This window comes from Bison bison, unplaced genomic scaffold (genome assembly GCF_000754665.1).
Source record: "Bison bison bison isolate TAMUID 2011002044 unplaced genomic scaffold, Bison_UMD1.0 scf7180017864327, whole genome shotgun sequence".
Lineage (NCBI taxonomy): Eukaryota > Metazoa > Chordata > Mammalia > Artiodactyla > Bovidae > Bison > Bison bison.
In genome coordinates, this window is record NW_011494899.1 from 632,730 (window position 1) to 658,423 (window position 25,694).

Genomic DNA, 25,694 nt, shown 5'->3' on the forward strand with positions numbered 1-25,694 from the left:
CCTAGATAGCATATTCAAAAGCAGAGACATTACTTTGCCAACAAAGGTCCGTCTAGTCAAGGCTATGGTTTTTCCTGTGGTCATGTATGGATGTGAGAGTTGGACTCTGAAGAAGGCTGAGCACTGAAGAATTGATGCTTTTGAACTGTGGTGTTGGAGAAGACTCTTGAGAGTCCTTTGGACTGCAAGGAGATTCAACCAGTCCATTCTGAAGGAGATCAGCCCTGGGATTTCTTTGGAAGAAATGATGCTAAAGCTGAAACTCCAGTACTTTGGCCGCCTCGTGCGAAGAGTTGACTCATTCGAAAAGACTCTGATGCTGGGAGGGATTGGGGGCAGGAGGAGAAGGGGATGATAGAGGATGAGTTGGCTGGATGGCATCACTGACTCGATGGACGTGAGTCTCAGTGAACTCCGGGAGTTGGTGATGGACAGGGAGGCCTGGCGTGCTGCGATTCATGGGGTCGCAAAGAGTCGGACACGACTGAGCAACTGATCTGATCTGATCTGATCTGACGGCCTGGTATCAAAAGTGTGAGAACATCTCACATTCTAATCTTACCTCTGCAAATGCTCACTCACACCCTGGTTAAGCCACGTTCCTCCTTGCCCCCCTCGAGGTACCAGTCTTACCCTTTAAAACACAGCTACCCACTGGGGGTCCTGGTGAAAAGTAACAGACAGTTTATTCTTTCCTGGCGTGACTGTGTGGAGAGACCACCATCTCGAAGAGATCAGTGTCTCGAGATTTGGAGACAGGACTGAAATAGAGTCAAGAGCTCAATTCAGCACCTCTCTGGACCCGGAGTCGAATTCTGGCTCTTCCATTGGTCAGCCTCATGCCCTTAGGCGACTCACTTCATCTCTCCCAGGCTCAGTTTCTACATCCATGGAACTTGGTCTAAAATATATTTCTATATCGAGAGGAGACATCTATCTTAAGAACTGGGATGAAAATTCCTTTGAAAGAGAAAACTGCCTTTGTGTACGAAGACATGTTGATAAGCTGAAACAGCGCTGCACAATAGAAATACGTATCAGGTCACATATGAGATTTTAAATTTCCCAGTAGTCATATTAAAAAAAAGAGTTAAAAGAAATAGGTGAAGTTAATTTTAGTAATATGTCAATATAGCCAAAGTATATTAAAAAAATTCTTGAGATATTTTAACTCTTCATTTCATGCAAAGTCTTTGAAATCCGGTGTATGTTTTACATGTATAGCGCAATTCAGGTGCTCAGTAGCCACATGTAGTTATGGCTACTGTATTGGACAGTGTCCACGTTGGTAAAAACCAAAGCCAAATGTAAAGTGGTTCCACAGAGAAAGTGAATTTCCATCCTCCCTCTATCTCCATCCCCATCCCTTCTCTCTGTCTCTCTCTCCCTTATTTGGGTCCCCTTTCTGAGAAGGTAAATGACTTGTGAATGCTCTGGGTTGGTAGGGTTTCATGGGAAAAGAAGACAGGTAAATTTCATGGACAGATGTAGCAAAAGACACAGCTCACTGGGAATTCGCAGAAATTAACGAAAACAGCCAGAGTGCATTAAGTGCCTACTATATGCCAAGCACTGCTCTAAACATTTTACTGCCTCGTCTTATATAATTCTCTCAGAACCCTGAGGGGGAGTCATTACTCCCATTTTCAAAAAGAGAACACTGAGGGTTAGAGAGGTTAAAGAGCTTCACCTAGAGATGATACATGTGCATCAGAGCTCTGCTGTGCTAGATGCCTCAGAAAACCTTGGAGGGAAAAAAAATTATAACGAGACTCTTGGCTTCCAATAGGCATGGACTGGGAGGGAGGGCTGCAGCTGAGAAAGCCCCAGGAATCATATGGAGGCACCTGAAAGGAAGCCTTTTTGAAAGAAGGAGCATTCTTAGTTTTCTTCTTGTCCGGGCCCATGCCTGGCCCACAGTAGCTGCTCAGTGAACATTTGTGCAAGCCAGTGAGGATGGTTTGGCATCACTGGCTGGGACGGCCCTAAATCCACTGGGGGTGGGGGGTCTACAGATGCCACTGGGTCATTATGGGATGGCTTTATGAATAATTTGCCATGGAATTAAAAGATGCTTGCTTCTTGGAAGGAAAGTTATGACAAACCTAGGCAACATATTAAAAAGCAGAGACATTACTTTGCCAACAAAGGTCCATTTAGTCAAAGCTATGGTTTTTCCAGTAGTCATGTGTGGCTGTGAGAATTGGACTCTAAAGAAAGCTGAGCACCAAAGAATTGATGCTTTTGAACTGTGGTGTTGGAGAAGACTCTTGAGAGTCCCTTGGACTGCCAGGAGATCCAACCAGTCAATCCTAAAGGAGATCAAAGCAGTCAATTGTAAAGGAAATCAGTCCTGAATATTCATTGGAAGGACTGATGCTGAAGCTGAAACTCCAATACTTTGTCCACCTGATGCACAGAACTGACTCTTTGGAAAAGACCCTGATGCTGGGAAAGATTGAAGGCAGAAGAAGGGGACAACAGAGGATGAGATGTTTGGATGGCACCACCAACTCGACAGACATGAGTTTGAGGAAGGTCCGGGAGTTGGTGATGGACAGGGAAGCCTGGCGTGCTGCAGTCCATGGGTTTGCAAAGAGGTGGACACAACTGAGAGACTGAACTGAACTGAGCTTGTGATAAGCCCTGGGGGAAGGGGCCCACGTGGCAAGGTAACTGGCATGTTCAGATCCAGGTTCATTCTTCGAGCTTAGGTCAAAGGCTGGTTTATACATCCCTCCCAAAGCTTTGTTTGTTTGTTTGTTCTCATAAATTCTAAAAATTGAACATATTCTACAATACTGTTTATTCTACAAGCAGCAAAGTACAAGAAGCATGCAGTGTGAAGCTTGGCATATTTTTACAAAGGGAGTCCACCTTTATAACCAGCTCCCAGATCAAGAAGTAGGACTTTACCAGTACCCCTGGGCACCTGCCCCTCCTACCCCCTGCCCTGGCCCTCCTCTCTGCCTCCTTGCCCCTCGCAAAGGTGCTTGCCCTCCTGGTTTCTGATTTAATGGACTATCTTTTTGTGCCCACGCCTTTCAGTGAATTCTGAATATTGTAGTTATGGGGTTCATGGTCTCCAGGGTTGGGGTTCTAGGCTGGTTGTCCTGTCCATTGCATAGATGAGAATGACTCAGAGGCTGTGCAGCTTGTCTGGGTCTCATGGCTTAAGAATATGTCAGTGATTCAGACTCAGAGCTGTGGTGTGCCAAAGTCCATGCTCTTGACCACCCCCTGGGTTTTCTTCTCTGACGTTTTGCCTACAGTCCGGAGGTTAGGATGCTCAGGTTGAGATTGCTGGATTTCACAATATCCGGGTGTGGCTACCATGGTGCTGTACTGTATTTGTCCTGAAGGCATGCTTCCAGGCCCATGGGCACAAAAGGCCCCACCTCCCCTGCCAGAATGACTTGGCTGGTGGAGCCCATCCTGGGTGGGACTGTAGGAGGTATCAGCATTTGTAGCAGGGAGGGTTGTTCCTTGTGGCCCCATGCTTCCCATCTCCCCTTGCTGCTGACAAATGTGCTCAGGCTCTGGTGGGAGAAGCTTTCAATTAAACAAACAGCTCCCTCCCACTGCAGTGGAAGGACTGTGTGCTGCCAAGTTCAGGCTGAAGGTGCTGGTCGGCTCTGGGGGCACAGCTGGGGCTGCTGCCCAGAGCATGATGGATTTCAACACCAGTCAACGCTTGCTCAGGATGGAGCCAGGGGAGGGCAGTCCCCGTCCAGCTTGCAGGCCCCTGGGAATGGTCGGAGGTGGGCCTATCTGTGTCAGGCTGGGGAGCTTTCCTCTCTGTATGGAGTGGCCTTCTGCCCCCACCGCTTCCCATTCGAGAGTGACAGGTGGTGGCTGTCATTCTGCAGTTGGCCCTGGCCACGGAGAGATTTGCCAACAATTCTAGAGTGCAGATACCCCCAGCCTCTCCAGCTCAGAGAGTGCAGCCTGACCCATGAAGCTGTGCGTAGGCAGGCAGTTTCCTGAGCCCAGCTTTCTTTCCAACAGGATGGGAATGGATAGCCGGCAGAAACATAAGCGATTACACTAGGTTTTGTGCCCCTAGGATGGAAATTTAATTCAAAAAGGCAAAATAAAAAATCACCCCCCTGGAGGCAGTGGTGTTTATAGAAATAAAGACAGTGTATTATGATAATCCTAGCGACTGAGCTGTTGAACAACTTACTCTCTGCTGTCCACTGAGCCTAACGTCAGAGACTGGACAGTGTAGGTCTGGAGCCAGACTGTCTAGAAGTGGAGTCTACATCCTCAGCTCAGCTGTGTGACCTTGGGCAAGTTACTCGACTTCTCTGTCCATCTGTGAAATGGGACCATAACAGTCCCCAGTGAGGGTTATTGTGTTAATGAATTAATCCATGTTAGACACTTACTGTCTGACATGTTGACATCTCAGTAAATGTTCACATAACAATGATGAAGCACCAATACTTTGGCTACCTGATGTGAGGAGCTGACTCATTGGAAAAGACCCTGATGCTGGGAAAGATTGAAGGTAGGAGGGAAAAGGCTGGATGGCATCACTGACTCAATGGATATGAGTTTGAGCAAACTCTGGGAGGTGGTGAAGGACAGGGAAGCCTGGCTCATGCTCCAGTCCATGGGTCGGTCACAAAGAGTCAGACACTTAGCAACTGAACAACAGCAAATAATGATGAGGATGTGTATAGGGTCAATATCAGGTATTCTGGGTGGGTTAGTGGGCTTCCCAGGTGGTAAAGAACCCACCTGACGGTTCAGGAGGTATAGGAGACACTGGTTCAGCCCCTGGGTCAGGAAGATCCCCTAGAGGAGGAAATGGCAACCCACTCCAGTATTCTTGCCTAGAGAATCCCATGGACAGAGGAGCCTGGCAGGCTACAGTCCTTGGGATCTCAGAGAGTCAAAAACAACTGAGATGGCTTAGTATTCTTAGTTTACCCACTAAGAAACTGAGGCACAGACAGGGTGGGTTCCTGGCCCTGTAGCGGAGGTGGGATTTGAACCCAGAGCTGCCTGATGGCATGCTTTCCAATGAATGGTGATCAAAGTCTTGATTGGTTTATTTAGGATTTATTGCCTAAAGAGTGAATGTATTTCAGAACAGCCTCCCTCACCAAAATTGTTCCAGTAGAAACAGGATGAGTTCTATTTTATGACCCTTTTAAAATAATAAACATAACTATGTCTGTTAAGGGCTTCCCTGGTGGCTCAGATGGTAAAAAATCTGCCTGTAATGTGGGAGACCCAGGTTCAATCGGGAAGATCCCTTTGAAAAGGGAATGGCTATCCACTCTGGTATTCTTACCTGGAGAATTCCATGGACAGAGGAGACTTGCAGGACGCAGTCCATGGGATCGCAAAGAATTGGGCACGGACACGACTGAGCTACTAACACAAACAATGTCCGTTAAGCGCATTGGCGCATTCCAGCCTCTACATCTCTGTCGCCTTATTGTTTGGGCCATGTCCTCTGTGCAAAAGTTTTGAGATCAGATCCAGTTAGAGGTGCTGCTTTTCTCAGCAAGGCTGTCGGCCGTGCTCCTGAAAGACAAGCTGCCTTGGTGTGTGGGGGCCCTCGTGGTGGCATCTTTGGAGCTGGGGATCCTGCTCTTTCATCTGTGTCAATGCTGTGTGTCCTTCATGGGAAATATGCCCGTCACCCCAGCTGGCTGTCCCTCTTGTGGCCTGCCCGTGGTGTCTGTATCAGCTCTCACAAAGGCCCAAATCATCGAGGAAAGATGAGGTTTGGGGTTTAACAAAGGTAGGACGGCACAGTGCAGTCTGCGGAAATAATGTACAAAAATTTTCTCATTTAAGTTCTCTGAGCAGAGGTGGGAACACAGAGGACTGGAGGAGAGGCATAAGAGGGGTGGGAGAGAGAGAAAAAATACAGGATGGAATAGGGGGTGGGGACGAGCTCTCGGGGTGGGAGAGTGAGAGGGGAGGGCAGGGGCAGGAGTGGAGTTGGAGGAGGAGGCGGGTACAGTGGGTGATTTGAACTTGGATTTTTGTGACATGAGCAGGACGGGGCGAGACCTTGCAGGAGGCAGATGCTCAGCCTGGTGGGAGCCGGGAGAGGAATGTGAGATGCAGCCGTGGGAGGGTGAAGAATGCGAGTCGATAGGAGAAAGGCTCTACAAGTTTGTTTTTTTAATTAATTTTTAAAAAATTGAACCATAGTTGATTTACAAGGTTGTTGTTAACAACAAAGTGATTCGATTATACACATAGATACGTTTGTTTAATGTTCTTTTCTATTGTGGTTGATCATAGTAATTTTTTTTTTTGTTAGAGATTTTCTTGGTTTATTAAATTTTTATTTATTTATTATTTTTGGCTGTGCTGGATCTTCAGCGTGATGCTTGGGTTTCTCATTGTGGTGGCTTCTCGTTACAGAGCAGGGGCTCCAGGCGCGTGGGTTTCAGTGGTTGCAGCACTTGGGCTCGGTAGTGGGGGCACACGGGCCCAGTTTCTTTGTGGCGTGTGGTATCTTCCCAGAACAGGGATCGAACCCGTGTCCCCTGCATTGGCAGGAGGATTCTTATCCACTGCGCCACCAGGGAAGTCCCATATCATAGGATACTGAATATGGTACTCTGTGCTGTACAGTAGGACCTGTTGGTTTATCCATTCTCTCTATGAAAGCTCACATCTGCTGACCCCAATTTCCTACTCCATTCTTCCCCCAGCCCCCTCCCCTTGGTAACCACCAGTATATTCTTTATGTCCATGATTACTATTTTTATTTTGAAAGATGCTTACTCAAATTTATTTTTATTTGTTTATTTTTTGGCCATGCTGTGCCATATGTGGGATCTTAGTTCCCCCACCAGGGATTGAACCCATGCTCCTAGCAGTGGAAGCAAGGACTGTTAACCACTGGACTGCCAGGGAAGTCCCTCTATGTCTGTGATTCTGTTTCTGTTTCATAGATAGTTTCATTTGTAACTGGCTGGCGGAGGCCCACTGTTGGCCACAAAACTAATAGGTGGCAGTTTCCTAATCCTGACCTACTGCTCCTCAGCCTTGTTGCCTCTCTGGCCAGAGGGCAACAAGCTCACTGAGCTGGGTCTGCTGGGTGGTTCGGTCGGGATGTGTGCAGCATTGCCCTCCCACATCAGAGCTTCCTGGGGATGCCAGGCCCCGGGGCCGGAGCAGGCACTGTTTGACCTCTTTCAGCAGAGACCACACCAGTGAACCTCACGGTGCTTTGTTAGTCGGGGGACAGCTCAAGCTGATGGAGGCGTGCCTCTGTTGTGCAATGCTCATGCCAGGGGTTAAAAAAAGAAATACTCATGTAGATCCAAGGGCTTTTTGTAAGCAGTGCAGAAATAATAAACCCAAGCACAGAGTCCAGCCACTTCAGGCTCGAGGTTGCACGTCCTTTAGGGCCAGGAGATCAACGAGGCTGCCAGAGGCGGTTGACTCTGAACCCTTCTGGGGGGCAGCTTCCCCAGTGCAGGGCAGAGGTGAGTGGGCATGTTTTCTGTTCATAGGATCCGATTTTAGTGGAAGGGGCTTGTTTGTTTACTTGGTGAGACCAATGCCACGGCTCTGTACTGTGGCCCCAGAACCACTCCAGTTGGGCAGCTTCTGGTGTGAGCGGGGCCTGGCCTCACTGTGCCCAAGTGTCACGTATTGTCCTCACAGTCCATGAGAACTCGCTTAACCAATGTGGAAATTCAGGCCCAGGCTGTAAATGACTTGCCCAAAGCTTATGTGCAGCTTTGGTGGCAGTGATGGTGATGATGATGGTGAGGATAAAGGAATAGGATCGTCAGGTTCGCTGATGGTGAAGACTGTGTTCATTCAACACTGTCGTGGCTAACGTGGATTGCGTGTCTGTGCTCTGTAACATCCCACTGGTGCTAGGAACGCCTATCAGGCAGATTCTCTGTGTCCTGTTTACAGTGCAGATAGCAGAGGTCTGGGTCAAGTCAGAGCCTGCAGTCTTTCTGCTAATCCACCTGCAAAGTGATGGCTGTGCCAGCTTGCTGAGTGTGGTGTGACCCTGTGGGTGGGTGAGTGGCCGGCTGAAAATTGGTGGCAGGGCACACCTTTATTCTAGATCTTTCTTCTTTGGCTCCTAGGAACCCATGTCCCCAGCTTCCTGGCATACCTTCCACCACCTGTGTCCCCATCCCTTTTTCCAGGGCTGTGTCCTCCTCCATTGTTGGTAGAAATAGACTATCTCTACATCTGTTAATTGAGGGGGAGAGAGTTTAGCCGAGGACTTCCCTGGTGGCTCAGTTGTAAAGAACCCACCTGCCAATGTAGGAAACTTGGGTTCGATCCCTGGGTCACAAAGATCCCCTGGAGTAGGAAATGGCAACTCACTCCAGTATTCTTGCCTGGGAAATCCCATGGACTGAGAAGCCTGGAGGGCTTTAGTCCATGGGTTTGCAAAAGAGTCTTACATGACTGAGCAGCTAAACAACAGTTTAGCTGAATTAACACTAACCATCACTGGTTATCTATTAACTTCAGTTATTCAAGGCTCTGGCCCTAAAAGTATTTTTTCTGAAGATGACCAATTACTTCTGTTCCTTTCGTTATGGATGAGAAGTCACAAACAATGATTATTGCTGAATATCTTGTTGGTCACCTGTGGGCTTCCCAGAGATGCTAGTGGTAAAGAATCTGCCTGGCAATGCAGGCGACCTAAGAGATGTGGGTTTGATCCCTGGGTCAGGAAGATTCCTCTGGAGGAGGGTATGGCAATCCACTCCAGTATTGTTGCATGGAGAATCCCCATGAACAGAAGAGCCTGGTGGGCTACAGTCTGTAGAGTCATAAAGAATCAGACATGCCTGAAGCAACTTGGCATACATGCTCGTGGTTCATGCAGTGAAAAAAATCTAGTATTTAAGGGGAAAGTTGCGTAAAGAAGGCTAGAAAGGAGGAAGGAGGGGGGAAAGAAAGATAGGTGTGTTTGTATGTGTTGGAAAGAGGTAGGGTTAGATTAGCCTTAAAATAAGAATAAAATGCATCTTGAAATTAAAGATGCATTTCAGATGTCACCTGCTCTGAAACCATGAACTAGGTCTTCCAACAGCACCTCTGTTCTGACTTCAGAGTTAAGACTTCTCAGGATATATGGCAATCTGATCATGGGCATGTCCCTCCTGGGCTGGGGTCATGTCATTTATGCTGCCATTACCTGACACTGTACTGGCACGTAGTAGGAGCTCATTAAATGTTTACTGAAAAGGCTTAGTACCTGAAAGCTTTGTAAGGGAGAAGCTTCATGTCACTTGGCCTGTTTAGGGCTCCAATAACCTAGTTACTCGTTTCCTGATTTCTGTTGTCCATATGGACCTGGGTCAGCCTCAATTGCTAAAATGAGCTAATTTAAATTTAATTTGAACTCATGGGATGTATGCAAGCCACCGCTCATTTGATTAATTTGTTTGTGTCAGCGGATAAGCATTTTAAGGGGCAGCTCAGTACAGAACATTCTGTTTGGCAGGTGGACGACAAAGTAGAAAGAGGATACATGTGTTGAAACCAGACCACCTGAGTTCAGGTCCAGATTCAATACTCTTCTGGTTTTCAGTGGTTACAGTGGTTAAGAGGACAGATCCTGGGTTTGAGTTTGAATCCTGACTTCACCACTTAAACGCTGTGTGACCTCAGGCAAATTACCTAACCTCTCTCTGCCTTACTTTTTTTTATTCTTCATTAAAGTGGGATAGCTTCATGGGGTTGGTGTAGGACTAGGATTTTTGTGGGGATTAAATGAGTTACTACTCTATGTAAAGCACTTTGCACCATGTTGGTATTTGTTATTGGTAAAATTTGCTTTTGATTAAGCTTCAATGCCCTCATGTGTAAAACCTGACTTTTTAGTACCTAAGTCTTCATCAAAGTGTGATGAGGATTGTATTAGTTTCCTGTGGCTGTTGTAACAAAATATACTAAGTCCTCGACATACAAATGTTCACAGAGAACATTCGTAAGTCCAATTTGTTTGTAAATCCAACAACGTTGGGCTTCCCAGGTGGTAAAGAACTCACCTGCCAGTGCAAGAGACATAAGAGATGCAGGTTCAATCCCTGGATCAGGAAGATCCCCTGGAGGAGAGCATGGCAACCCATTCCAGTACTCTTGCCTGGAGAATCCCTTGGACAGAGATGCCTGATGGGCTGCAGTCCATAGGGTCACACAGAGTCAGACATGACTGAAGCAACTTAGCACACACACAACAAAGTTAGCCTAGGTACCTAAGTAGCACAGTATGCTATACTGTAATAGGTTTATAATACTTTTCATGCAAATAATATGTAAAAACAAAAAAAAGAAACACTTTTAATCTTACTAATCTTACAGTACAGTATCTTGAAAAGCACAGTAATAAAGTACAATAGCTGGCATACAGGGGCTGGCATTGCCTGAATAGGCAAGAATAGTTACTGACTGGAGGAGCGAGAGGAGGCGGGAGATGGTGGAGCTAAAGGATCATCAGTAGTAGGAAGTGGAGGGCACGCTGCAGTGTCACTCATGCCTGATGTTGATGGAATGTACATTTGCATCTTTGAAAGTTTGCAACTTGAAGGTTTGTATGTAGGGGACGAACTAGGTAGCCCCAAAGAAGAGAAATGTATTGTCTGACATTTTGGGAGGCTAAAAATTAAAAATTAAGGTGTGTCACCAGGCCCCAACTCCCTCTAAAACCTGTAGGGTAATCATTCTCGCTTCTTCCTAATGTCCGGTCACTTGCTAACAATCGGATGTTCCTTGGCTTGTAGATATATCACTCTAATCCTCTGTCATCACATGCCTTTCTCTCTGTGTCTGTCTTCACATGGCTGTCTTTTTATAAGGACATCAGTCGTAGTGGTTTGAGGGCCCATTCTCCTTCAGTATGATCTCATCTTCATTACATCTGCAGTGTCACTGTTTCCAAATTAGGTTGAGAGATTGACGGCAAAAGTAGAAGGGGCAGCAGAGGATGAGATGGCAAGATAGCACCACTGACTCAATGGACATGAGTCTGAGCAAACTCCGGGAGACAGTGAAGGACAGAGGAGCCTCGCATGCTGCAGTCCATGGGGTTGCAAAGAGTTGGACATGACTTAGTGACTGAAAAACAGCACCACCACCAGGAGTTAGGACTCCATCCTACCTTTTTTGAGCAGACAATTTAGCCCATAATAAGGATGAAATGGGAGAACCAGGAGGGCACTGAGCACAGAACGTTGAACGAAACGGTGTCAGTAAACATTAACTACGGTTGTTCTTAACTGTTACCCTGTCCTCATTGTCATGAGGACCGCCTTTGGCTGGATGGCTTTGGGTGGTTCTCTGGCCATCTTTGAACCCCAGTTTCCTATGTACTAAGTGTGAATAGTGTGGCCCATTGCAGGGTGGCTGAGGTACTCATCTTCCCAGATCTGCATTGTCTCATCTCCGAAATGAGAAGGAGGTAGACCCATGTTCAGGAAGGTCCCCCTGGGCAGCCTGGAGTGAGGGCAAGTGTGTACTGGTGGCTCAGACATACGGGGTCTCCTGTGTTTGCCCCTGCTTATTTCCTGCTGGTGCCTTGTAGCTCAGTGAGGTCAGGCCCCTATGGGTGCCACTGTGCTGTCCAAGAAGCCTCTCCTCTCCCTTTTCATGGGGTCAGGAAGGCTCAGAGATGTCTAGACCTGAGAAGCCTGGGATTCCTCCAGATCCCCAGTTGCTTTGCATTCAGAACAGAAAAAAAAAATTTTTTTTCTTCACTTGGGAGCTGAACAGATTTGCTACAGAGAAGTCTATATCTATGGAAACAGCCCTAATTTTAGCCTTGCTGCACTTAATGCCAACTCTGAGAGTGCAGTGTTGGGTCAGGGCCCAGGGAATGGGGAGGATGAGCAGGCAGAAAGGGTCAGAACGGGTGCAGAGTAGCCAACTGACAAGCAAGATGCTGTGGCAATCTAAGTGGTCCACCGAGGGGCTGGGGTTTTCTTCAAGGAGAAAATGGATCTGAAGAGAAGGGAAGGATGGGCATGTATAAAAATTAGCACTTTGAACTGAGGGATCTCCTCGCCCTCCCCATCCCTATCTGAATTCAGCTTGTCTTCAGCTTGGTTTGAGACCCCTGTTTCCACTCTTGCCCTGAATTTGTACATCTTTTAGAATTCTCTTGAAGCACTTATGGCAGTCCACTTAGTTTTCAGGTAACTCTATGCCGTTGCTGTCCCGCATTTGTTTTTGAGGCCCTCAAGGTCAGCCATGGCCATTGTCCTGTGTGTGTGCTGAGCTTGCCATATAGAAGACATGCAGAAAATACTTAACGGGTGGAAATAGACATGGCTGGTGATTTCTGGGTGACCAGCCAGGCAGCTACTGGAAAGGGGCATTAACCATGTGACTGTTACAAAGTGTACAGAAGCACTTTCAGTGGAAAGAATCCACTTGGATGGAGATAGAAGTTGCTGGGTAATTCTGCTCAGGACATGTTGGGGAAGGCCACAGCAAAACAAGGCCATATCTGGTGGGCATTGAGTGCTGTGGGTGATGGATGACATACATGGAGGCCATTTCAGCAATGCAGACAGAGAGCGTCACTTTCCTTGGGTCAGCCCCATCTTTCCATCCAGGTCAACCCCTAGCAGAAATCACCATAGAATATAAAACAAGGGAAGGTTTCCCAGGTGGCTCAGTGGTAAAGAATCCTCCTGCCAATGCAGAAGATACAGAAGCCATGGGTTCAATTCCTGTGTCGAGAAAATCCCCTGGAGGAGGAAATGACAACCCACGTCAGTATTCTTGCCTGAAGAATCCCTCAGACAGAAGAGCCTGGCAGGCTACAGTCCGTGGAATCGCAAAGAGTTGGACACGCCTTAGTTGACTATGCACGCACCCACATATCAAACATAGGAAGAACCCTAGATTTCATCTACATCTGTGTGTTTTGAAGTGTGATAATCAAGACAAGCATTTTTATGTTAATTCTTGGTGATTTATTTTTATGTGTGAGACCTGTAATCATACATCCTGGTCCTGATGTGAGCATATGGATGGAGAGGTTGTTGGGGTGAATTCTGGTACTGAATTTCCATATGCCTTGTATTCTTTTCAGCAGGATGAAAAGCAGTGTGGTTATAAACTTAGGAAGGTCATGTGCAAGAGATTGCAGGGTGGGCAGCACGGCCAGATCCCACTCCCCCCTCCTTTGAGTGACAAGGTGGTGGGTGAGACACAGGTAGACCAGATGGCCATGATAAAGTAGTGACAGGATTAGGGCCTTGATCCATATCTCCTCCTGTCTGACCATCTTGACACATGAGGTAGAATATAAACTAGTTCCTACTGAGTATAAGTTATCTCATTTAATGCCACAAACAATGTTGTGAAGCAAACAGTGTTTCTTCTTACTACACCACAAGGCTGAGGCTGAAAGATTTGAAATGCCATGCTATGGCCTGCCTTGCTGGTAAGACAAAGATTCAATGATTCCACATAGCCCCTCCTGCGACTTTTAGCTGTGTCAGGGAGCTGCAAACCTACCAACATGAGCTTCAGGGTTTGGAAATAGAAGCACATTCAGAGCTGTGGTGCCATCTTCCTCTTCCTGGGAGAATTCTGCCCACTGAGTCCTAGAAGCCAGGCCAGCAGGCCAGTCTGAGGGAGGGTAGGAGTTTTCAGGGCACCCTCTTCCTCTCAGGTGACTCTGTGTGTCCAGAACCAGTGCAGGGCTATTTGCCCAGTGGGAGAGGTGGGTGCCAGCTTCCTGGCTGGTTCTGTTCCCCCCTGGGTACTGTAGAGGGGAGGGAGCCGGCCCTGTTGACAGCTTGAGTCAGAGCACAGCCCAGAATAGAAGCCGGAGGGCACGCATGTGAAGGCTTCTCTATCCCAGTTACTAGGGTTTCAAGATTCTCTTGTTAAAGATGATTAAGCTTTATACAGAACCCAGCTTGTGGACTGCTTGGGAATCATTTATTAGTGTTGCTTGGCAACAACTCTCTGAGCTAGCCATACCCATCAAAGGGTAGTTAGCTGAATCACCCAGGGCCCAGCTCCCTGCTTATGCATCTATTGGGTCTGCTCTCGGCTCCTTTCCTCCATTTGTTCATTCACTTTCATTAGGCACCCTCTTTGTAGCTACCTTTGTATTTGACAGCACTCCTTTTTGATTGGTGGGGATCTTTAATAGGTGGTTAAAAATGGAAATGTTGGTATTTCTGTTGCATTGACATCATCACCCCATTTATTGAGACTGTAAGCTTCATGAGGGCAGGGCCTTTATTTGCTTCTGTGTCTCTAGAGCCTAGAAGAATGTTGAGTACATAGTAAGTGCTTCATGAACATTTGTTGAAAAAAATGAGTGTGTGAACTGAGTATCTCTTTGGCCCCATGGGATGGGCTTTACATAAAAGTCTTTCTAATTCTCCCAACAATCCATTCTGTGTGTACCTGTCTGTCACTCACTGTAGGGTATCAGCTGGTGGCATTTATAAGCACTTACCAGGCAGGTGATCCTCACCATGACTGAATAATACAGTGACTATTATCCCCGTTCAACAGATGAGGGAATGAGGCACAGAGAGGTTAAATAACTTGCCTAAGGTCACACAGACCCTCTAGAGTCAAGCCATTTTTATTTACCTCTATACCATTGCAGTCCAAGAGAACTTAGTGCAGGATGGAACTCCCCTGTGTCTCCCCTGTCCACTAGCCACAGGTGATTACCGAGCACCTGAAAGGTGTTAGTGAAATTCAGCATCTGGCTTTTAAATTTAATTTTAATTAACTCAAATGCCACCTGCAGCTAGTGACTGCTATATTGGACATTAAAGCTCCCTATGATGCTATCTCTAAATAATAGTAACAATAATAGTAACATTTATTGAGTGCTTTCTATATGCTGAAATTTTTTACATGCTTTCCCTGTAGTAAGTGATTTAAATCAGTCCTCACAACCACAGATGACTGGAGGTTAAGCACCTCTTCCCATCTCCAAGATTTTACAGCAAGAAACTGATGTAGCTGAATTCTACCCCCAGGGAGAACTCTGCCTGAGTTTATAAGTTCTCACTGCCTTTTTTCCTATTTTCCATGAGTATCACCATAAAAAACAGGATTTCATTGTCCGAAGTGTTTTTCAGCCCCAAACACAATGTTGCCCACTGTACTTCTTGATAAAGGGGTCATTCCATTTACAGACTTGCAAACTCACTGTTCCCACCCAATGACTCATTTAGGCTGAAAACATATACTTGAAATAGCGTTGGGTCAGTGTCACTCTGAAAACACATATACACACACACACACACACACACACACACACACACACACACAACAAGGGGCCAGTATTCCTTACCAGAATGTTCATTAATGTAAACAAACCAACCAAATGAAACCCACTTCTTGGTGTAATGGTGATAATAGTTTGAGGTGGGACTGGAAAGGAGAGAAAGGGGAGCTGAAATTTTCCATGTCTTGCTGGGTGAAACAGGTAACTGCAGCCTGTGGGCATAGTAATCAGACTTGACTACTCCCTTCTCGAGGATGGGTGGGTGAGAGTGGGCTCTGTATAAGGGCTGGGCATCAGAGGAGGAACCAGAGGTCACTGGATTTTGTTCCACGGTAGAGATCAGCCGTACTTGGGATAAAAATTCATCTGAATGTGTTCTGTGTGCTGGACTGGATCTGTCATGCATGCCTGTGGTTCATCCCGAGGCTGATCTTGAGGCAGGGCCAGGAATTGAGGTTAGGTGCAGAATTGGGGTAAAGGTGATTGGGAGAGGCACAAGGAAAGAGTGACAGAGAGAGAGGCTTGAGGGATGAGACCACATCAGGAGCACAGTCCACATGTAGGCAGTAGTTTTAAACCTGGGAACGCAGGTCAGGAGTGCTTTGGGTTTTGATCAAAAGGAAAAGGAGAAATGTGACGATAGACCTCTGTGGAAAACATTGTTTCGAGGACTTTGATTAACCAGTTAAATTCATGTTGTTTTTCCTGTTGCTGTCTCGACAGTCATGCAGCTTCCCAAACCATCCCCATCTCTTTCATCTCTTTGTTCATCTGTCCATTCATCCATCCATCTGTCCGTTCATTCATCCACCATCTATTCATTCATCCATCCATCCATCTACCCACCAATCCAGCCATCTATCCATCCACCTATTCATCCATCCACCAGTCCATTCATCTATTCATTTAACATTATGTCTTGTCTCTTTCCGCAGTACTGGGGATAGTGTGGTGAACAGGTACCATCCCTACCCTCAAGGAGCTCACAGTCTTGTCTAGAGATCTATGTTTCTGAAGCAAGTAAAGGAAGTCTTTGATGCTCTATATCCCAAAGCTAACTGCATCTTGCTGGTGTAGCTTTCCCTAATAACATGAAGCCAGCCTTGGTTTCTCTACTTACCCTCTCGTCTTTATCATACATGTACTTATTATGTGTATTGTGCTTTGGGATAGGTACTTAATTTATACTCAGTATAGCACTTTATTGAATCTTTATGGTGATCTTTTAAAATATGGGCCTCCTTGTCCTCCCTGGCCCAGTTCAATTGTAGTAGGCACAGCTGGGAATTATTGAGATAAATCAGATCCCTTAAACCTAGAAGGGACCTAAACAGTCATCAGTGATCTGAGTGTTACTCTCAGTCTTGTCCTCTCTGCCCCTCTTAGATAAGGTCCATCTGGATAGATAAAATCATAAGCCACTGCAGTCAGTGGAAGAAGAAAGGGAAGCTCACCGCTCTCTGAAAATTACACCTCCTCCCACTTCACAGTCCCCTGGAGGTATAGGAGGGATTTGTTTGCCAGATTAACAAATGTGGGATTTTGCACATTTACTTTGCATTTAGGTAAACCTGGTGTGAACATACCAGTTTGTTTGGCTACCAAAAAGAAAAAAAAGAAAATCCAGGTTATATTGCTGTCCTCGAAGTAGGGGACCACAATTTGTGATCTTTTGCAAATAAAGGCATGCCTGTGTGCATGCATGCCAAGTCACTTCAGGCATAGACTGTAGCTCGCCAGGTTCCTATGGAATTTTCCAGGCAACAATAATGGAGTAGGTTGCCATGCCCTCCTCCAGAGGATCTTCCTGATTCAGTGATTGAACTCACGTCTCCTGAGGTTCCTGCCTTGCAGGTGGATTCTTCACTGCTGAGCCACCAGGGAAGCCCCAAAGGCATGCCTGCTGCTGCTGCTGCTGCTGCGTCGCTTCAGTCGTGTCTGACTCTGTGCGACCCCATAGATGGAAGCCCACCAGGCTCTGCCGTCCCTGGGCTTCTCCAGGCAAGAACACTGGAGTGGGTTGCCATTTCCTTCTCCAATGCATGAAAATGAAAAGTGAAAGTGAAGTCACTCAGTTGTGTCTGTCTCCTAGCGACCCCATGGACTGTAGCCCACCAGGCTCCTCCGACCATGGGATTTTCCAGGCAAGAGTACTGGAGTGGGGTGCCATTGCCTTCTCCAAAGGCATGCCTACTCCCCTTCTAGTTCTAATAAAAACCTGAGCCTAGAACAAGTCCAAGGCCTGGCCCAAATGCATATTGGAATGGCATTGTCCAGGCCTTGTGAGGTGTCCAGGAGGCTGGGAGCAAGCCCAGAGGGCAGAGATCTTCAAACTGCTAAAAGAAAAGACAGTGACATTATAGGAGTTTCCTTGGTGTCAAGTATTTGAGTCATGTTGCTTCATTTTAATTGTCTCAGTTACCCAGGGAGGCTGGGTTATTTCTTCACTTTAGAAATGAGGAAACTCTGTAAGCCCAATGAAACCCATTTGGGACTTATAACCTTCAGAAGTAAGATAATAAATTTGTCTTAAGCCAAAAAGAAAAGAAAAAGAAAGAAAATCCCAGGGAAAAAAACCAAAGACTTAAAGAGATGACATGCCCAAGGTCAAACAGCTGTTGAGTAGCAGATCTGAGACTTGAACTCTACCTAATCTCTTGGCTCTGGCGTTTCCATCTGCCACCCTGCTGAGGCCCCTTGTGGAGGGAATGCCCTTTCTGGATGTATTCACACCATCTCGGGTTACTCAGCTGACTTCAGTGCCTGTGTTCTCATCTATAAAATAGGTTAAAAATAATAGTCTTATCTTGTAGATGAGTAAGGAGTAAGTGAGATTGTGCACATCATAAGCACTCAGCACAGTTTAGCTCTAAAATAAAAAGCTGTAATAGTGGCACTTCCCTGGTGGTCCAGTGGCTAAGACTCCATGCTCCCATTGCAAGGGGCTTGGGTTCGATCCCTGGTCAGGGAGCTAGACTCCACATGCCCTTAACAAAAGATCCTGCATGCTGCAACGAAGCTCAAACATCCCTCGTGCCACAACTAAGACCTGGCACAGTCAAATAAATAAATAAATATTTAAGAAACTATAATCGTAACATGAATGATCATTATGGTTTGGATAGTTTTTACTCTTCCTAACAATGTTGACAATTGTGTTGCTGGACTGCCCCTTCTGTGTTAATAGAATTGCTGTAATGATGAAGATACAGCTCTTAGAATAAGAATTTGTATTTTGGGTTATTAGGCCCCCATTGGAGAAGGCAATGGCACCCCACTCCGGTACTCTTGCCTGGAAAATCCCATGGATGGAGGGGCCTGGTAGGCTGCAGTCTATGGGGTTGCTAAGAGTCGGACACGACTGAGTGACTTGACTTTCATTTTGCACTTTCATGCATTGGAGAAGGAAATGGCAACCCACTCCAGTGTTCTTGCCTGGAGAATCCCAGGGATGGGGGAGCCTGGTGGGCTGCGTCTATTCGGTCACACAGAGTTGGACACGACTGAAGCGACTTAGCAGCAGCAGCAGTAGCAGAGTGTGTTCTGGGCACTTTCCTAGGCACCGTCCACACATTCATTCTCAGAATGGTCTCCTCTGAGCTCTGGGCTCTTCAGCTGCCTGCATGGAGGCTGGGTGACTGTCCTCAGGCCAAACTGGAGGCTAAGTGGAGAAACCAGGTTTGTCTCAGGGCATTATGACTGCAGAGTTTCTGACTGCTGTGGTTTCTCTTCTAGGCACTTATCTTGTCTGGGTCACAGCTTTCTTTTCTTTTTCCTTTCTTTTCTTTTAATTGAAGTATAGTTGATGTACAGTATTGTGTTAGTTTCAGGTGTCCAGCAAGGTGATTCCGTTGTATATATGTATTCTTTTCAGATTATCTTCCATTATATATGGAATATATATATATATATATATATATTATATATGGAAGATCTTCCATATCTTCCATTATAAGTTATTACAAGGTATTGAATATTGTTCTCTTTGTTGTACAGTAAATCCTTGTCATTTATCTATTTTATATGTAATAGTGTGCACCTGTTAATCCCGTGCTGCCCTTGCTAGATGTGACCCCAGGCACTGTAGCCCGCCAGGCTCCTCTGTCCATGGGATTCTCCAGGCAAGGACACAGGAGTGTGTGCCCAGGCCCTCCTCAGGGCATCTTCCCGACCCTGCAGGTGGGTTCTTTTACCCAGGTTCTGCTACCTGGGAAGCCTGTTAATCCCATACTCCTAATTTATCCCTCTCCTGCCCCCTTTTCCCTTTGATAGCCATAAATTTGTTTCCTAGGTCAGTGAATCTGTTTCTGTGTTGTAAATACAGCTTGATTTCTTATTTTGAAAATAAAGGCAATGGCAGTCACAAATATTTATTTAAACGCCTCTTGTGTGCCAGGTCCTATATTTAGATTATGGACATTATATTGTCTAAATCTTGTTTCAAGCCCTGGGCTTATGTATCGCTCTGTTGATTTTTTAAAAAGGCATATTTAAAAGTTTTTAATTGTGGTATAATGCACATACAATGAACCATCCTAACCACTTTTAAAGGTACAGTTTAGATACGTTAAATATATCCACATTGTTGTGTAACCAGTCTCAGAATTCTTCAAGACCAAGTCTCCATAGATAACTAATGAGAACCTACTGTATAGCACAGGAAACTCTACTCAGTGCTCTGTGGTGACCTAAATGGGAAGGAAATCTAAAAAAGTGGGGATATATGTATTGGAAGGACTGATGTTGAAGCTGAAACTCCAATACTTTGGCCACCTGGTGCGAAGAGCTGACTCATTGGAAAAGACCCTGAGGCTGGGAAAGATTGAAGGCAGGAGGAGAAGGTGACGACAGAAGATGAGATGGTTGGATGGCATCACTGACTCGATGGACATGGGTTTGGGTGGACTCCAGGAGTTGGTGATGGACAGGGAGGCCTGGCGTGCTGCGGTTCATGGGGTCACAAAGAGTCGGACACGACTGAGCAACTGAACTGAACTGATACGTATACATAAGACTGATTCCTTTTGCTGTGTTGCAGAAACTAACACAATGTGGTAAAACAACTAAGCTCCAAGAAAAACTGAAAAAAAAAAAAAAAAAGACTGAGTCTTCACACCCATTAGACAAGTCCACTTCCTCCCTCCTTCCAGCCCTGGTGACCAGCATTCTACTCTCTGTCTCTATGAATTTGACTACTCTTTAGGTACCTCGTGTAAGTGGAATCTTACTGTGTTTATCCTTTTGTGACTTGCTTATTTCACATTATTTCACAATCTCCTCAAGATGCATTCACGCTGTTGCATGTGTGAGAATTGCCTTCCTTTGTAAGGCTGAGCGATACTCCCTTGCATGAATAAACCACACTGCATTTCTCCATTCATCTGTCAATGGACACTTGGGTTTGTTTCTGCCTTTTGCCCATTTTCTTGATTTAAGTAATCAGTTGAGATCAAGGTCACATACGGCTGCATTTAAACCCAGGCCTCTGTTTGATGTTCGACTTTTGACTTCTTTTTACAGCTAAGGAGTTAAGACTTTCACTATCTGAGAGAATGATGTTTTGCATAAGGGAGCCAATGGGGAAAGTTCTAGAAATGGTGTCTGTGGGTCTTCTAGCCCCTCCTGCAACCTGGCTGCTGTGTGCTGCTGCTTTTCCACCCGGGCTTCTGCAGTGCCTGCACAAGGGGTTCTGGGGAGTCCAGGGAGGTAGAACAGCAAGAGCAGAAGGCGCCTGGTTTCTGGCCCTGATGCTGTCTCCCGGCATGAGCCTGCACCCACCTCCTCTGCTCTGTGCTCAGTAAGTCATCTGAAGAAGTTCTCCATGGTGTCCAGTACCTGGAGCTTTCATGTGCCTTTGAGGTCTGGCCCTGCTTGGCCAGCGAAGTACGTTGACCAGGCTCTCATTAAACCTAGAACGACTTTGGACCCTTTTTGAATCACTTCTCAGAGTATTTCTCCCAGAAGCTTTACAGAGACCCACTTTCTATCACTGGAAACCAGTGAAAAAGTGAAAGTGTTAGTCGCTCAGTCCTGTCTGACTCTTTGTGACCCCAGGGACTATAGCCCACCGAGCTCCTCTGTCCATGGAATTCTCCAGGCAAGAATACTGGAGTGGGTAGCCATTCCATTCTCCAGGGGATCTTCCTGACCCAGGCAGATTCTTTACCATCTGAGCCACCAGGGAAGACCCCATAATCTAGAAGTAAAGGCTTTTGTTTGTATTCTGTTGGTGCCCATAATTTTCCCAAGGTGCACTTTCTCCAAGTATTTGACTGTATCCCAGTTTTCTGGATTCATGTAAAGCTCTTGCCTTTCTTTTTGTATCTAAAAACTGAGTATCTTGAGTAGTTCTTCTGAAATTAGCAAGTATAGTAATATAACACTATTGTCATTATATTGGTTTGAGTTTTCATGGGTGGCTCCCTTGAGTCTTAAGAGTTTTTTTCTGCAGACCTGATCAATGGATGGCACAGTCATGGGGCTTATGGTGGTATAAGCCAGGCCTCCTATAGGATGTGCCAAGAGTTAAGCATTTTGTTTAGATTTTGTTGTTGTTGTCCCTCTGCTTATGAGATTTTCCAGGCAAGAATACTGGAGTGGGTTGCCTTTCCCTTCTCCAGGGTATCTTCCTGACTCAGGAATCAAACCTGGGTCTCCTGTGTTGGCAGGTGGCTTCTTTACCACTGTGCCACCTGGGAAGCCCCTTTGTTTAAATAGGAGAGCGTTAATTACCAATTGCTAACATTCAGGTTGTTCCCGAAGAAACTAACTACCCTTGAATGCTTAGTTTAGCTGTACCTTCCTCTGACCCCTTTTCTTACAATTGTGTGTCCACTGGGGATGTTTCTTGCTCCCATCTCTTGAACTCCAGTATTTGGGGCTTTCCTTGTTATTTGAGTGTCAAAAGCTCATCATGGATGTTCTCCTGATCTTGAGAAGAGCCTGTTTCTTAGCTTCCAGCTTAGAGCAAAAGAGATGTGTGAGCAATAAGGTAAACTCCCAGAGGTCACCAAGCTCCGTCTGCCCCACCAACCTTAAGATGCTATTTCTGCCTTTTCCGCTTGCTCTTGGCAAAACAAAAATGGGAAGAAAAAGAAAAAGATAATGACAGGTTCATCAGACAGCTAACTTACAGGATTCTAGACTCTTTTAGAAACTGCATTTAGAAACAAATTCAGAGGTATCAGCCCATTGGGGAGCACCTGTTGTGGGCCAGGTAAGATGAGAAGCATTTTCAGGGTTTTATTAAATCTCCATGGAAATGCCTCTGAGTTCAGGGCTCTGTTATAGTTCTCCCATCACAGAAGATGTAATGGCTTCTTCATGTTGACCCAGAAGTGATTCTAAGTCCTAGCTCCAGAGGGACTCTCTCTCTGCATTTTTTTATTTTTTAAAATTGAAGTATAATTGATTTACAGTATTTCTGGTGTACAGCAAAGTGATTCAGTTATATATATACACACACACACACATATATATACTTTTTCAGATTCTTTTCCATTACAGGTTATTATATGATAGTCTATCCTAAAGGAGATCAGTCCTGGGTGTTCACTGGAAGGACTGATATTGAAGCTGAAACTCCAATACTTTGGCCACCTGATGTGAAGAGCTGACTCATTTGAAAAGACCCTGATGCTGGGAAAGATTGAAGGCAGGAGGAGAAGGGGAGGACAGAGGATGAGATGGTTGGATGGCATCACTGACTCAATGAACATGGGTTTGGGTGGACTCTGGGAGTTGGTGATGGACAGGGAGGCCTGGCATGCTGCGGTTCATGGGGTCGCAAAGAGTTGGACATGACTGAGTGACTGAACTGAACTGAACTGAAATATAATTTCCTGTGCTAGACAGTAGGACCCTATTGGTTATCTACTTTATTTATGGTGGTGTGTATCTGCTAATCCCAAACTCTTTATTATCTCTTCCCCTCTTTCAGTTCAGTTCAGTCACTCAGTCATGTCCGACTCTTCGTGACCCCATGAATCTCAGCACACCAGGCCTCCCTGTCCATCGCCAACTCCCGGAGTTCACCCAAACACGTGTGCATTGAGTCGGTGATACCATCCAGCCATCTCATCCTCTGTCGTCCCCTTCTCCTCCTGCCCCCAATCCCTCCCAGCCTCAGGGTCTTTTCCAGTGAGTCAATTCTTCCCAACAGGTGGCCAAAGTATTGGAGTTTCAGCTTCAGCATCAGTCCTTCAAATGAATACCCAGGACTGGTCTCCTTTAGGATGGACTGATTGGATCTCCTTGCAGTCCAAGAGACTCTCAAGAGTCTTCTCCAGCACCACAGTTCAAAAGCATCAGTTCTTTGGCACTCAGCCTTCTTCACAGTCCAACTCTCACATCCATACATGACCACTGGAAAAACCATAGCCTTGACTAGACGGACCTTTGTTGGCAAAGTAATGTCTCTGCTTTTGAATATGCTGTCTAGGTTGGTCATAACTTTCCTTCCAAGGAGTAACTACAAGTTTATTTTCTATGCCTGTGATTCTATTTCTCTTTTGTAAATAAGTTCATTTGTATCCTTTTAAAAATTACACATATAGTCAACATTGATATTTGTCTCTCTCTGTCTGACTTACACGTAGTATGATGATCTCTAGGTCCATCCATGTTGCTGCAAATGGCCTAATTTCATCTGTTCTTACGGCCAAGTAATATTCCATTATATGGCTGTGTGTGTGTATACTTATACCATATATACATAACACCACATCTTCTTTATCCATTTCCCCTTGTGTCTGTTCTCTCTGCCGATGGTTGGTACATTCTTTCTTCATCACTCCTAGGAGCTGCAGAGACCTCAGAGGCATTGTTTTAGCCTCTTAGTTTGGTCTTCACTGAGGCCCTGAGAGGAGAATAACTACTTAGACCCTTCACACAGCTGTTTCATCAGGAATGATTTCTGTCCTTCTGTGGAGGGTGCATGACTTTCTGAATGGAGAACATTTCCAGAGGAGCATGGCGCCCAAGAGTGGATTCAGCCATGATTGTGGAGCATTCTAGAATCTCTTCGGCCTGGCATAGTACTCTCTTCCTTGGCTTCCCTCACCTTGCTCTGATCCCGCTTCTGAAAATAGAGGCCATTCCTTATGCTTATCACCCAGGGGCTATCTGCAGGAGGCCCCGTCAGTTAGCAGCCCTGGGGTAAAAGATGCTTCTCAGAAAGCTCAGGCTGAACCCTGACTCTATGATATATTCTTTGTGTTCACTTAGCCTTCTATTTCTCAGTTTCTTTATCTCAAAAAAAAAAAAAAGAAAAGAAAAAAAGGACAGGTGAGAATAATACCCCCATGGTTTTGCTGCAAGGACTTAGTGAGCAACAATGTTTAATGAAGGCAGGTATTTTTGTTTTATTCTGTGATGTAATTGCAGGGAGGTATTCAATACATATTCGTTGAATGATTGAAGAAATACGGAAACCTTTCATTCTGCCTCATTTGCCCCACTTTGGAAAATAAGGTAATAGTGTTGATTAGTGGTTCTTAAGGGGTTTGCTCATCAGAAATTCTTTGGGGGCCTTTTTTGGCTTTTTAAAATTTTTACAAATTTTATAATTTGTTTGAAAATTGGTGGATAACTGCTTTACAATGCTATGTTAGTTTCTGCTGTACAACAACATGAATCAGCTGTAGGTATACATGTCCCCTTCCTCTTGAGCCTCCTTTCCACCCCCGCACCTCCCAGTCCCATCCTTTAGGGCATCACAGAAAGCCTAGCTGAGCTTCCTGTGCTGTACAACAGCTTCTAAGCACATGACCAAGCCCTGCTTCTGAAGTTTTGGCTCATTATGTTTGGGGCTTGGCATGTGCATTCTGAAAACAAGATTGCCAGGTGATTCTCCTGTGCAGCCCTGGTTAAGGATGAGGGGCCTCCTGGCCTTCAAGGTCTCTTTCCTGATTCTGTGTTTGAGATGCTGGGGACAAATGGAATGGCCAGCACATCGTCAGAGTCTTCTCAATGCTCATGCCACTCCTCCACTTCCCACCCATTCTTCAAACCCAGCTTAAACGTCACCTCCAGAAGACTCTCCTATTTCCAGATTTAAATCACTCCTCTCTGCTGGATGCCCCAGGGTCATCCTCCTTGGCTTCTGTGGTGCCCCCATCATGTGAGGGCATCTTCTTTATCAGGTGTGTCTTTATGAGATGTGTCTTCTTTATCAGCCAATAGACGAGTTGAGGACAAAGTCTCCCTGATTCAACATGGTGCTCCTTGCAGCATTTTCAAAGCCTAGCCTCTTGGATCTAATTGGGACATCGTATATATTTAAATATGTCACCAGTAAATTTTATGAAAGGCGATTTCAAAAGCTAACTTCTTTGGTTTTATGTGTGTGAATCACAGCTGTCTCCCCGGAGATTCCTTCTGTACTTATTCAGACCAGTAACAAAGGGCATCTTTGTTAGATGGGTCTTTTTTTTTTTATAAACCAGAGACAGTTGTG

At 45.7% G+C, this 25,694-nt stretch overlaps 1 protein-coding gene across 2 annotated transcripts in view; it reads left to right on the plus strand.

Annotated features, from left to right (window-relative positions):
- The window catches only part of LARGE (like-glycosyltransferase), a 619,028-nt gene that overhangs the window by 43,791 nt on the left and 549,543 nt on the right, over positions 1–25,694 (plus strand). The window contains exon 1 of one of the 2 annotated variants that reach the window (XM_010853354.1): positions 6,879–7,469. The exons of the other annotated variant lie outside the window; for it this stretch is intronic. The gene's annotated coding sequence lies outside the window, so the exon portion shown is untranslated. Of the gene's footprint in view, positions 1–6,878; positions 7,470–25,694 lie in introns of those variants that run through there. 2 annotated transcript variants of the gene reach the window in all.